The sequence below is a fragment of the Gopherus evgoodei genome, chromosome 1, assembly GCF_007399415.2.
Source record: "Gopherus evgoodei ecotype Sinaloan lineage chromosome 1, rGopEvg1_v1.p, whole genome shotgun sequence".
In the NCBI taxonomy this organism is placed as follows: domain Eukaryota; kingdom Metazoa; phylum Chordata; order Testudines; family Testudinidae; genus Gopherus; species Gopherus evgoodei.
In genome coordinates this window covers 349,942,795-349,954,880 of record NC_044322.1, presented here as the reverse complement: position 1 = coordinate 349,954,880, position 12,086 = coordinate 349,942,795, and the positions used below count along the sequence as shown (strand labels likewise).

Here is a 12,086-nt window from a genome sequence, read left to right as displayed (position 1 = left end):
TAGGGGTTACATGAACTAGATTTCAGTCTCAAGTTACTACAAAAGTCACTGTACCAATCTCATCTTGTATTTATATATGAGGTAGGGGAACGGGAAAAGGTTCTGCTGCTTTGGATTGTTTGATGTTGTGTAAGTAGCATTATGTGGCCTTGGGAGGAATTTCTTTAGGACCGAAAACAAGTGTTTAAATGTATTTGTTTTCCTCTGGGTTTTGAAAAATTTATTAAAATATTAGTTTATGTAAGTAAGACTTAAAACTGTCATTATTCCGATGTTTAATAATACTTTTAACAAACAAAAAGATGATAGTGATAATTCTGCTATTCAGGCATTAGACACCCAGGAAACAATACAACCTAACTGCAATTGTTAGTTTGCAAAACCTTGTCAGTTTTGCAAATGCAGTGGATTGCACAGATTTGAGTCCCTTTTGGTAAGAAACTCCAAAGTTTGAGAAGCTTTTAATAATGGTTCCAGTTTTGACCAGAACTTGTTATCAAATGAAAGGTGTTCCAAATTCCAGTATGTCTGCCTTATTTAATAATTTAATGGGGATATTTAGAAATCAAAGTTACATTATTGGCATGTAAAAAGCATATGAACACTAAATAAAATATGAAGATGATCCCTTCAGTCAAGTATTAATTTTGCTTCTGGGAAGTCTCTGCAAGTCCTTAATTTGCTGTCTACTTTAATGCAAAACATATATCTATAAAAATCAGAGACATGAGTATCATAGCTCAAGTATTTGAAGTGGTATGGGTTTATGTAACTGCATTTGCAATGTCTTTAGTATGAAAAATGATTTAAAAGCAGTTGCAAAGCTGCTTTGTGGAATCATCTGGGAAATGGGAATCAAATCAAATTCCAATTGTGGCTAATGGCAATTTACATGTTATCTAGGGCAATGATCATAATAAATGGCTCTCAAACCAAGATACTTGCAATTGGCAGAGGGCAACACTGAACGTTGCCCGCTATCTCAACTCTTCATCTCTGAACTCCAAGCCAATATGAGTTGAGCCAGTAAAAACAAGCAAACCATAGTGTATGGTGCATAATTGATCATGTGGCAGAATATGCTGATAACTATAGTGATTTTCAGACATAATCATAGATCACCACATCCAGAACCCCATGGGATGTACTTTTCAGCCCTTCGAATGGTGTCATTGGTGCTTGGATTGCACACTCACTTTACATATCATCACATTATATTATTGGATAGATGCCTTCCAGTCATTAATATATGGATGCTTGTCTCTGAACAAGCCATGGATGGGGTTGGAGAAAAGGCCCCTTCAGGAATAGAACATAAATTATGTGCTTATTGATAAATATTTGGAATTAAGACAGCACCCCTGGCTAACATCTGCTTGGAATAAGGTAAGGGAAAAGATACCTCTCCTCCTCCTGCCCCCTTAACTGGGGGCAGGGAGCTACAATAATAGGAATATGCTCAATCCTTTAAACTAATGTTAAAGGAAGCCCTTTGAGGAGGATATTCAAACCCCACCCTGAGCAATAGGAGATTAATGAGCTAATGTGCGCTGAAGTGGCCCCTGCCATCAAACCAGTGAGAAATGTCAGAATTGGAGGGAAAAAGGGAGAAACCCAGCTCAGTTGATTACAGACCAGGGAGGAGAGAAGACCTTAAGTCCTCAGCTCCTGCAGAGAGGGCTGGCTGAAGGCAGGATCTCCTTGGCTGACTGCTATCTGTTGGTCCCTCCCTGAACCAAAGGAGGGCCTGATGCTGACTGATCTGAAGAAAGGACTATGAAATAAAAGATATATGGAGATATGCCTATCTCTTAGAGATTGAAGGGACCCTGAAAGGTCACTGAGTCCAGCCCTTTGCCATCTCTAACAGAGTCCAGTACTGATTTTTGCCACAGATCCTTAAATGACCCCCCTGAGGATTGAACTCACAACCCTGGGTTTAGCAAGCCACTGCTCAAAGCACTGAGTAATCCCTCCCCCTTCTCTGTCTACATGTAAACTCAAATCAGGGCCACATCCTGACCAGTGCCCTCTGAAGGAGGATTTCTAATCAAGCTGTGGAACCATTCCTTTGTGTTAATTCTCATTTGTTTCTGTTTACTGACACTCTGGAAGGGGCTCGGCCAAAGGGCTGTGCCTCTTGAGATTGGAGTGGCATGCTGAGATACCCAGACACTGCCAAACAGAGACCCGGGTGAGAGCTAGGGCCTGGCCTAGGAGTCACCCTGGCATAGAATCCAAGTGACAAGCCCACATTTTCTTACTGTTCCAACTACTTGAAAGTAGATTGTCAATGTTTTCCCTTTCACTTTATATTAATGTTAAGTTGGGCTGACTTTTGCAATTTTTTCTAACAGTTCCTTCTATAATCACTCTGAAAGAGCAATAACTGATCCAGATGGAAATTTGCTTTTGAGAGGCACCTTATAAAGCTGTATCCGGTTTTGAGGAAATGGCGTGGATTATGCTACAGCACTTACATGCTACTGACCAGCAGAAGCCAATCACCTACAACTATTATTTTGGTTAAAAATATACAATTTACATTGGTTTTTAGATGGGCCATCATTCACAGAAGGAAATTAAAGGGACACAGATCAATTTATAGTTTGTGAATCAGTTGGATGTTTTTTGTAATTTTTTAATTTTTAATATAATTTTTTAGGAGGCACATAAGGTTTTTATTTCAATCTTGTGGGTTTTTTTTCTGTTTTGCTTTTATCCTTTGGCTATTCCTTACACTGTGGATTTTTATATTTAATTTTGTACATCTAAATATTTATAGAAGCACTTCTAAAAGAAGGCAGTTATTTAGGTGCCTACATATAGATATAGGTGCCTAATTTGCATATGCTCCTTTAAATGACTTGCCCTAGGTCTGCCAACTCCCAGTGCTGTGCTGTAACTCCCAAAGCTTCGTTTTTCCTATGTGGTTAATTAGAAGCAAAATCCCTAAAGATCACATTAAACTCTCTGGATCAACCTGGATCCTACTGAAAACTGTTCACATGGTGAGTGTCATTATTATTATTATACTTGCTTCCAGAAGCTCTTGGTTGAAATGAGATTATACGAAAATTGGTTACTATGTTCATCTTTGTGTATGTTAATACCTTGGCAGTCAATTTTGGCCTCAAATTTCTTTATCAGCAAATTTCTTTGAAAGCAATGAGCTTTCAAATATGGCAATTCTGTTATAAGTCATCTTATCGTCTCTCAGTGAGAGGAAGTATGTCCAATGGTTAGGGTGTTTGTTTGGGACTGGAAGTTCAATTCCCTGCACTGCACAAACTTCCTGCATGACCTTGGGCAAGTCAATTTCTGTAGGTCTTGGTTCTCCAACTGTAAATTATTTCCTACTATAGGGGGATATTATGAGGATCAATACATTAAAGGACTGCGAGGTGCTCAAATATTATAATAAGTATATATGTGTGTGCAGGTGAGAGGCAATTGGGCCAGATGGAGCGATGGTGTTTCATTTCTGTGATGCTTCTCAGGGCATCTAGGTCTCCAAGTCACCTTGTTGCCATCTGCCTAGGGAGTCTAGTCTATGCCAGATGAGTGTTAGCACCTTAACACAACTGGCTGTTGGCCTTCAAGCAATCTTCTCTGAACTACAGCACCTCTGCTGGTTCACAACAGATGCACCCTCCCCCAAGTCTTTTCGAAGTGTTCTGCTGTGCTATCCAGCCCGGGATCAGTAGATACCACCAGAAATCCCACATCTGTTCCCAAAGGAACAGCGTACCCCAGTTTAACCTTAGCCCACTGCTGCTGTATCACACACAGCACTTGAGTTTGATTATAATTTTTAAAGGAAATTTACTGAAGAAAGAATAGAGATTCAAATAGAAACAAGTGAGTGAAAGTGATCATAGTTTTATCTTTGAAGGTTTTCCATGGAATTTTCTGTTTTGTTGCAATGGTAGACAGTTGAACAATACAATACATAGTTAGCTAGTCAGGGAAGGGTGACAACTCCCTGCCACTTGAATGGCCCATCACTGAGATACATGATTCCTTGGTGACCCACTTTCACTACAAGACCATAAGGGCATAAGTTTCAGTATAGTTACATTAATCCTTAACTGGTACCCATGCACACATCTCAGAATGATTATCATTAAGTTATAAGCTCTCATTAGAGACCTCACATGCCACCCTTTATGGATAAATACCAGGAAAGTGGTGTATTAGGTATATTGAGCATGTCAGGTTTGAGACAGGAGTTGCTTGCAATAAACAGTGTTGAACCCTTGGCTTGTTGGCACCATTGGGCCTCTGTCACAATGCGAACTGCAGATCTGACTCATTATTGTAGCATGTTGGTGAGTTCTTGGACTATGCTATTAAATTCATCTTCCCTTTCCCTGGATGACACTTGTCTTTCTGTGATGAACTGTATATCTGTCACTGTACATCTGAACCTGTAAGGAGGTCTTCAGTTAAAACACAGTTTTGAAGTGCCCATCTCAGTGTCATTTTCATGGCCCCATTTTATATTGTCCTTGAAATGGTATTGTGTGATCCAACTTGTGCTATGTAAGGGCAACTTATGACTTCAGTCTTCTTTTGCCATCATTCTTTTGGCTTCAACATGTTTTTCTAGTGTTTGTTGCTTTTTTGATGTGAAAGATGATGGAATTTGGGCTTGGGCTCAGGAAACCAAGCAGGATGTCTTTCATTGATATGACAAGCATCTCTTTCGAGGTGCTCCGTGAGTGCCTTCACCATACATTTGGTGCTGTCCTTGGGTTGGACTTTTGGACACTTGGGGCAGCTTAGGATGGGGGTTGGAAGAAAGCAAATTCTGCAAACTAGCAAGCGCTTCCTGAAAGGTGCCAAGTGTCCTCAGTTCTCTTGAAAGTCTATATATTTTGGTTACATATGGCTGCCAAGCTGTTGCAGCACTCTGGGCTTCTGGCAAGTAGGGATGTCCTGGCCACGGCCGTTCTCGTGCGAAGGAGCCAAGAAGGGGAGGCTGTATGTTACAGTGACTTTCTGCCATCCCAGGATTCCAGACACAGGGAGTATTCTCAAGTGGCCCTTCTAGCCAGCTGGAATGGTACAGAACAACCGTAGCAGGGTCAAATATCTAGACCAGTGAGAATTGAGACTTGTCAGCACCTCAGAGGCAATGTTCACTAGTTTGTTTAATTGGGTCCTTAGGATGCCTTTTCCCTTAGGTCAGGTCTACACTACATAAACCTGAGCGATGCAGTTATCCTGCCCTAGCCTCTTCTCCCATTGACATAGCTACAGTCTCTCGCAGAGGTGGACTAACTGTGCCGACAGGAGACACTCCCCCGTCAGCGGAGTAATGGCTTCACTGAACCGTTACAGCTGCGTCGTTGCAGCATTCTGAGTGTAGATCTGCCCTCAGGCAAACACTGGTCCCATTAAAATCAATGGCCTAACTCCCACTGACATCAGCAGGGCCGGGGTTTGGCCCTTAGAGCAAACCCATTACTCCCATTCATTGCCATTAGTACAAATTCCGCACTCCAGATGAGAGGATGACAGAGCCATTGGAAAGGTAGAATGTAGAGATTAAAAATAGTCATTTGTAGTTTGCTCTTTATAACTCATAGCATCCAGGCTTGATAAATTGGCAAAGCTGCTCTAAAAATTTCTTGTCTTTGAACTATGTTTCTTTTGCTTGATTGTCTTGGACTCTGCGTAGTTGCAATTTTTTTTCAGTGGATACCTAATGCCTTTTCCATTCTGATGCATAACTTCTTTAATCAGGGAGCCTTTTCTTCATGGCTGGAACATGGCATTTGTAATCACAAATTCTGATATCTGTTTCCATCTCTGCTCCTTATCAAGGCTCTTAACCACTCTATGCCTCAGCATTCCCAAATGTAAAATCAAGATAATTACCTTCAGTGCCTAAGGATGTATACATTATTTATTAGGCATGCCGAGTTGATGACATGCACTATATAAGTACAAAATATTGTATTGTTTTATTATTGATCTATTTTATTCATGGTATTTGTTGTTTGTTCCTTCTGGTTTCTTATATGGAATTGTCCTTCTCAAGGCCAGTCCTCGTAAGGCTATTGTATAATAAATGTTAATTTTGTTGGTGGTTGTATCTGTAAGATCCAGCTGCATCTGTCACCCTTTTTAAATGCCTCATTGAAGGATTTTTGTTGTTGTTGTTGTTTTGGTTTTAAATTCTGTCTGGCTTCATTTTTGGATGTTTCTCAATTCCTCCCAAAGTTGAGCTGCAGCTGTGAAGAGAGAACTGTACCTCTTTTTAATCCAGAGGATCAGGAGTTTAAAAGCACTAAAGCAGTGTGGAATATCTCATATAGGCTAGTTAATCACGAGGATCCCAGAGTACCTTGTAGTCATAGAGGGTCCTCATGGCTGAGAGAGGATGTCAGAAGTCTTGTGAGGAGGTTTACCTGTGCTGTAAAGCCTCAGTTGCACGAAGGTGCTGATGACACAAACAGTTCTTACTATAATAGAGGTACCAGCTGTGCAAAATACCAAACCTAAGGGCTGGATTCTGCAAGCTTTTACTCACATGAGTAGTCCTTACTCTCATGAGCATTCCCAATCAAGTGGGCGCAGCTACTTGTGTAAGAAGTATTACTCATGAGTAAAGGCTTGCAAGATTAGCAGTTCAGCCACTTTTATGCTTAGCTTCCTTTTTATTTAAAAAGTCCATCTATTATCAAGTCCTGGTGCTGTTTCAAAGACTACAGAGCTCCACTGGCTTTGGACTGGTGACTTGTTGCTTTTTGATATCATATTATTCTGGCACCTCCATCTGACTTTGCTTTAAATTAAAAGAACAGGTCTAGAGCAGGTTCATGGCACTTAAGGTTCTGGGTCCTGGAGTCCCATGATTAAATGAGAATCTTGACCTCTTCTTTTAAAGTAAGCTCCAGCCAACATATCTGTAGATAAAAATGGGAAAAGTAAATTTAAACACTCTAAACCCGGAAGACAGATCATAAGAAGGCAAATCATAAGATTCCAAATTTACTTATTAACTCTCATTATTTTTAAGACAATCCCATGGTTTTGGGGTTTTTTGTTCCCATCTCATGATTTTTGAATGTGTAGGGTTGAAAATACTACCTTTTTAGTTAATTCTTTATACAAAGGAATCACGTAGTTTGTCAGGCATGTCCTTAACCCCTTTAATTGCCCCCTTTATGCCTAATAGTAGAGAGCAGACTCACCCTCTTGCAGACTTCCAGTTTCTGATATACTTACAAAGGTTTATAAAGTGCGTGCATGTGTATTTTCCTTGTTCTCAAGTTAGACACTCAGATGAAGTCAGTGATTTGGCTTAATATGATGTTGAGTTTTGTTCTCAGCTATGTCATCCATTGGAATTGGCAGTCATTTCAGATTGCTGTACATGTCAGAAGCAGATATCTATTTAGGTGCTGACTTTGGATTCCCCTGATATCTGAGCACCAAAGAAGGGAGGTTCTAATATGTATTTCATCATGCTCAAATTCCTGGGTGAGAAGTCCTTCAAGGGCAACCCACACTCAAGATGAAAACTACTGTGTGTGTAAGTGGTCTTATTATTTTTAAAAGATCCATGATCCTGGAAGATACAGGCTCATTCACAGTGTGATGGCTGTACAAAAAAACTGAATACAAGGCACTTATCTACCCAATAAGTAAGAGGTTAAAAGTCTGAAAAGTTCTTTTATGTCCCTGTGCAGAACTGATTCCTCTTTGCACTTATGGTGTTCTCACTTTGTACTCAGACCAAAAAAAACCCCAAACCTCTATTGTGGTTTAAACCAAACTGGAAAATAATTCTGTTTAATGGACGTGTTAATCCCTGATGATTATATTTTTTCCAGAATGGCTCTTTTAGACCCAGAGGACATTGACACTGCATCCTTCTCAAAACAACTTTTGCTTTTTATGTGTGTTGCACTAAAGATAAGTTGAGTCTTGACGTAACGCAGGCAGAAAGCTCTGTTAGGTCATAGCAGCAGCGAGTCCTAACCCCTTGGAAATAGTATAATTAATGAACATTAACATATTTTAAAATAATAATCTGATATCCTTACTCACCCCAACCAGTCTATTACTACACAAGGAGTCTTATTGAATCAATTTTAAATATTTATGAAGAATAAAACAGTGATCATTTAACACTCTGAAGTTTGCACATGGGCAAAGAATAAAACACTAGGAAAAGTCTCACCTTTTATTTAGTTTAAATTCAGTGAAATGTGAGTCATCAGTCTCCTGCCACAAGACTTACTGCAAACAATGCATAGTATAAGGAATGAGTAGGACAGGAGAGGAAGGATGATTTTGTGACTCAGGAAGTGAATGGGCACCCAAGGGATGTGCGTTCTGGCTCTGTTACAGACTTCTTGTGTGACCTTGCACAAGTCCTTTCATCTTTCTGTTCATCCATTTTCTAGTAACAACACTGGAATAACAATGCTTACCTACTTCATAATGGAGTTGTGAAGATAAATGCATTCATGTTTGTGAATTGCTCAGATACTGTGGTGATGAGCACCCTAGAAGAGCCTATAAGAGGTCTATACTGCTTGGCTAAGATTTAAAAGGATTTAATTACTCTGTAAGATTGTAAACTTTCATGTTACAATGCTTCTGCTTGCTCTCTCAATCTCTCCTTAAAATATGATCCAATCATTAAAAAAATTAATTAAAAAATAAAACATCCATCCCAGCAGGGCCATAACTTGGTTGATATTCCATTGCAATATATCCTTTTCTTAACCTCCTTGAATATAATTTTACACATAGGTTGCACAAAATGTTGATCCAAAATTTAGTTGGACGGGTGGCATAAAGAACTCCTCCAAAAGCATTCAAAGATATGATCATGAATGATTACAAGAAACCAAAAAATGTTGGAATTGTAAACTAAAAAAACCTTCCCCCACGTCTCTCAGTTCTGTAGTTCACATGCTAAATCCAAGCAGGCTAAATGGCAAAGAGTTCACTGGCCGTGCATCAAATAATGAGGCCATATACTGATGATAGGAATCAAAAATAATAAGTACAGAACAAACATTTGATGAGTCGTCTTCTAGTATGAAACCTACATTTCTATAGCTGGCAGACACTAAATCACAATAGCTTGAAGTTAAATCTGGTCTGCACCTAAAAAATTAGATTGACCTAGCCTGCATCACTCAGGGTTGTGAAAAACTGTGCACTTGTGTGACTTGGGTCTTGTCTACGTTATCAGCTGGATCGACGGGCCACAATCAATCCAGTGGGGGTCGATTTATCGCATCTCTTTTGTCAACTCCAGCACTCCACCAGGGCAAGAGGTGCAGGCAGAGTCAATGAGGGAGCATCAGCCCTCAACTTACTGCAGCGAAGACACTGCAGTAAGTAGATCTAAGTATGGTGACTTCAGCTGTGTTATTCATGTAGCTGAAGTTGCATAACTTAGATCGATTTCTCCCTCCTTCCCTTCCTTCCCCCACCTCTCCCCATGTAGACAGGCCTTAATCAGGTCAACCTAACCTCTACTGTAGATACAGCATGGTCAAAGGAATAATTCTTCCATCGACCAAGCTACCACCTCTTAGAAGAGGTGTATTAACTACATTGATGGAAAAACCTCTTCCATCAGTGGAGAAAGTATCTACACTACGGTGCTACACCAGCACAGGTGAAGTGTTGTAGCTTAGCTGCCATAGTGTAGACATGACTTTAGACACGCTAAACAAGCTGAACTTATTAACAAACCTTTCAAAACAGGAAACATGGGCTGACAATGAATTGCTGATAATTGGTAGTTGATAGAATTTTGTATCAGTAGTACAGTGGTGGTTAAAAAATAATTCATTGCCTTAGGTTTCTCATTTAAAGTCTGCAATTAGCTCATCTCAATATTTGCAGTACTCACAGTATTTCTCACAGGGAAACACAAGAGAAAGTAGATATAGACGTAATCTATTCTGTTTGTCTTAAATAAAACTAGCATGTTTATTGGCATCACAACTGTACCAAACAGTTACATACATTTCCCACCATAGCAGGAAACCTGCTAGTGCAATATTACAGAAAAGCAAATCCGATTACACATCTGTTATATTGTATCAATAAACTGAGAAAGTGCTTACTATGAGTTGCAGTAAATGAAATCCCCTGTTTGTTTGTATGCGCCACATTTTAATGTCCTGTGTTTTTAGATGGAAAGTTCTGTGAGGCAAGGACTGTCACTTACTACATGACTCTGTAGTCCCTACCAGAAGGGGCCCTGTTCAAGATGAGACCTTATATGCTGCGCCAATGTAAATGTTTAGGAACATTAAAATTTGAACATGTTCTACCCGTTATATTCAAACAGCAGCCTGCCAAATGCTGGATACCAGTTGGTGGAAGATGGAGAAGTGGGTGATGACAGATGGCATGTAAGAGAACAATGGGGAAAGATGTTGCTGTCATGGAAACAGACTACAACAGAGCAAGAAACATGGCGTTAGACAGACTGAGGTGGAAACATTACATTGCCATATGTGTGATGTGGCATGGGAGCATCTAATAATAAATTCCCCAGTGCAAGCTTCTTAATGTAACTTGCAAGTAGTGATAACAATATTATAGATTGCCAGCTGGTCATAACCTTCCATCACAGATTGTTGCCATGACAGACCCAATTCCTTCACATTCAGAAACACAAGCCTCTTCCACTTGAGGTGCTCCTCTAGCTCCTTTATCTGGTAGGAGCTGTAGAGTCTTATCTTATTTGTGAGCCTATCAGTTGGGGGGTTCATAATACCCTTAGCCACTGCATTACACAATCGCCCTGTCAAGGGAGGCTTATCCCAAGAATGTGAGGTGCATGGAAGTCCCAGTTTGTAAAACCCCATTACTACTGGTCACCAGAAGGGATAGGCCCTGGATCACGAAAGCTCAAACCTCCATTATTATAGGTCTCTGATTCCATTCATGCTGATGATCTGAGGTGGGGCTGCAAAAAGTAAACTAAGTAGAGTGGTACTCCCAGCTTCCTCAGCAAACTGTCAGCACAAACCTCGGGGGACAGGAGAGGAAAAGACTCTAGTTCTTCAAACTGGCTACAGCAGGTGTGTCTTTCTGTGTGTAGGGCAATAGTGGCTGCAGGGTCAGTTGATTAACAGCTTGTGATTTCTGCCTGGAGTTATTCAGACATTAGCCTTTGCCAATAAAATCAGGGAGTATTTAATTGGTTAGGGAGGTAGCCCCAAGATAAGGCTCCTGAAGTTTCTCTTGCTGTCATCATGACACTTTTTTTTCTTTTTTAGGGGAGGGAGGGTTCTTGATTTCTCAAATAGCACGCAAAGGTGCTTCTGCCTACTCTCTATGCTCACTTATTTTATAGCTGTGTGAAACCATCCAACTCTCTGCAGGAAAACTGCATCTTCTGGGAAATGTTATTCTGCCAGAGGCAACTCTCAGCATCTGTTTGTTGGGTGTCAACTTCACCCTTCGATTTAGCACCTCTTGATATTTTCTATTTATTGCCTTCTTGCTTTAGATGCCTAGGCAATGAGATACCTAGAACAAATTTAATATAGACAAATAATTTGTTAAGTTCACTCTGATCAGGGTATTTGCTGTAATGAAAATAATATAATGGTGGGGTTTGGCCTATGAGTTCTGTTTGAGTATTTTTTAAACTATTAAGCTATGCTTCACTCTGCTTTTCTCATTTGCCTTTTCAAATGAGAAAAGTTGCAATCGGGTGTTTTAGGTGATTTAAACTCACTGCTCCTGAGGAGCTAGTATTAAAGCAGTGGTGCCTGAATGTCTCAGACCTCACAAAAATGGGTAGATAAGGCAGGATTTTTTCAAAAATATGTGTACAATTTTGAATATCATTTGCACATGCATTCAACACAATAGTGTACACGTACTGAGATCTGTGGTGCAAATAACCATCTGGACAGCTGGCTGCTTGGATGCTATCAAGTGTTTGCGATATCATCACCAAATGACAAAAGCTCCTCTCAGCCTTCAGCCAGAAAATGCAGACTGGAGTTGGAGAATCAGAAACAGACAATATAATCCATTCCTTCATTTGCTTTTCTACATGCACATGAGCGTGATCCACAGCA

General features: G+C 40.1%; 1 protein-coding gene across 8 annotated transcripts in view; it reads left to right on the top strand.

Moving 5' to 3' along the window:
• SEMA3D (semaphorin 3D) overlaps positions 1–12,086 on the top strand; it is a 194,609-nt gene that overhangs the window by 39,952 nt on the left and 142,571 nt on the right. Inside the window, exon 1 of one of the 8 annotated variants that reach the window (XM_030562273.1) lies at positions 2,358–2,611. The exons of the other annotated variants lie outside the window; for them this stretch is intronic. The gene's annotated coding sequence lies outside the window, so the exon portion shown is untranslated. Of the gene's footprint in view, positions 1–2,357; positions 2,612–12,086 lie in introns of those variants that run through there. 8 annotated transcript variants of the gene reach the window in all.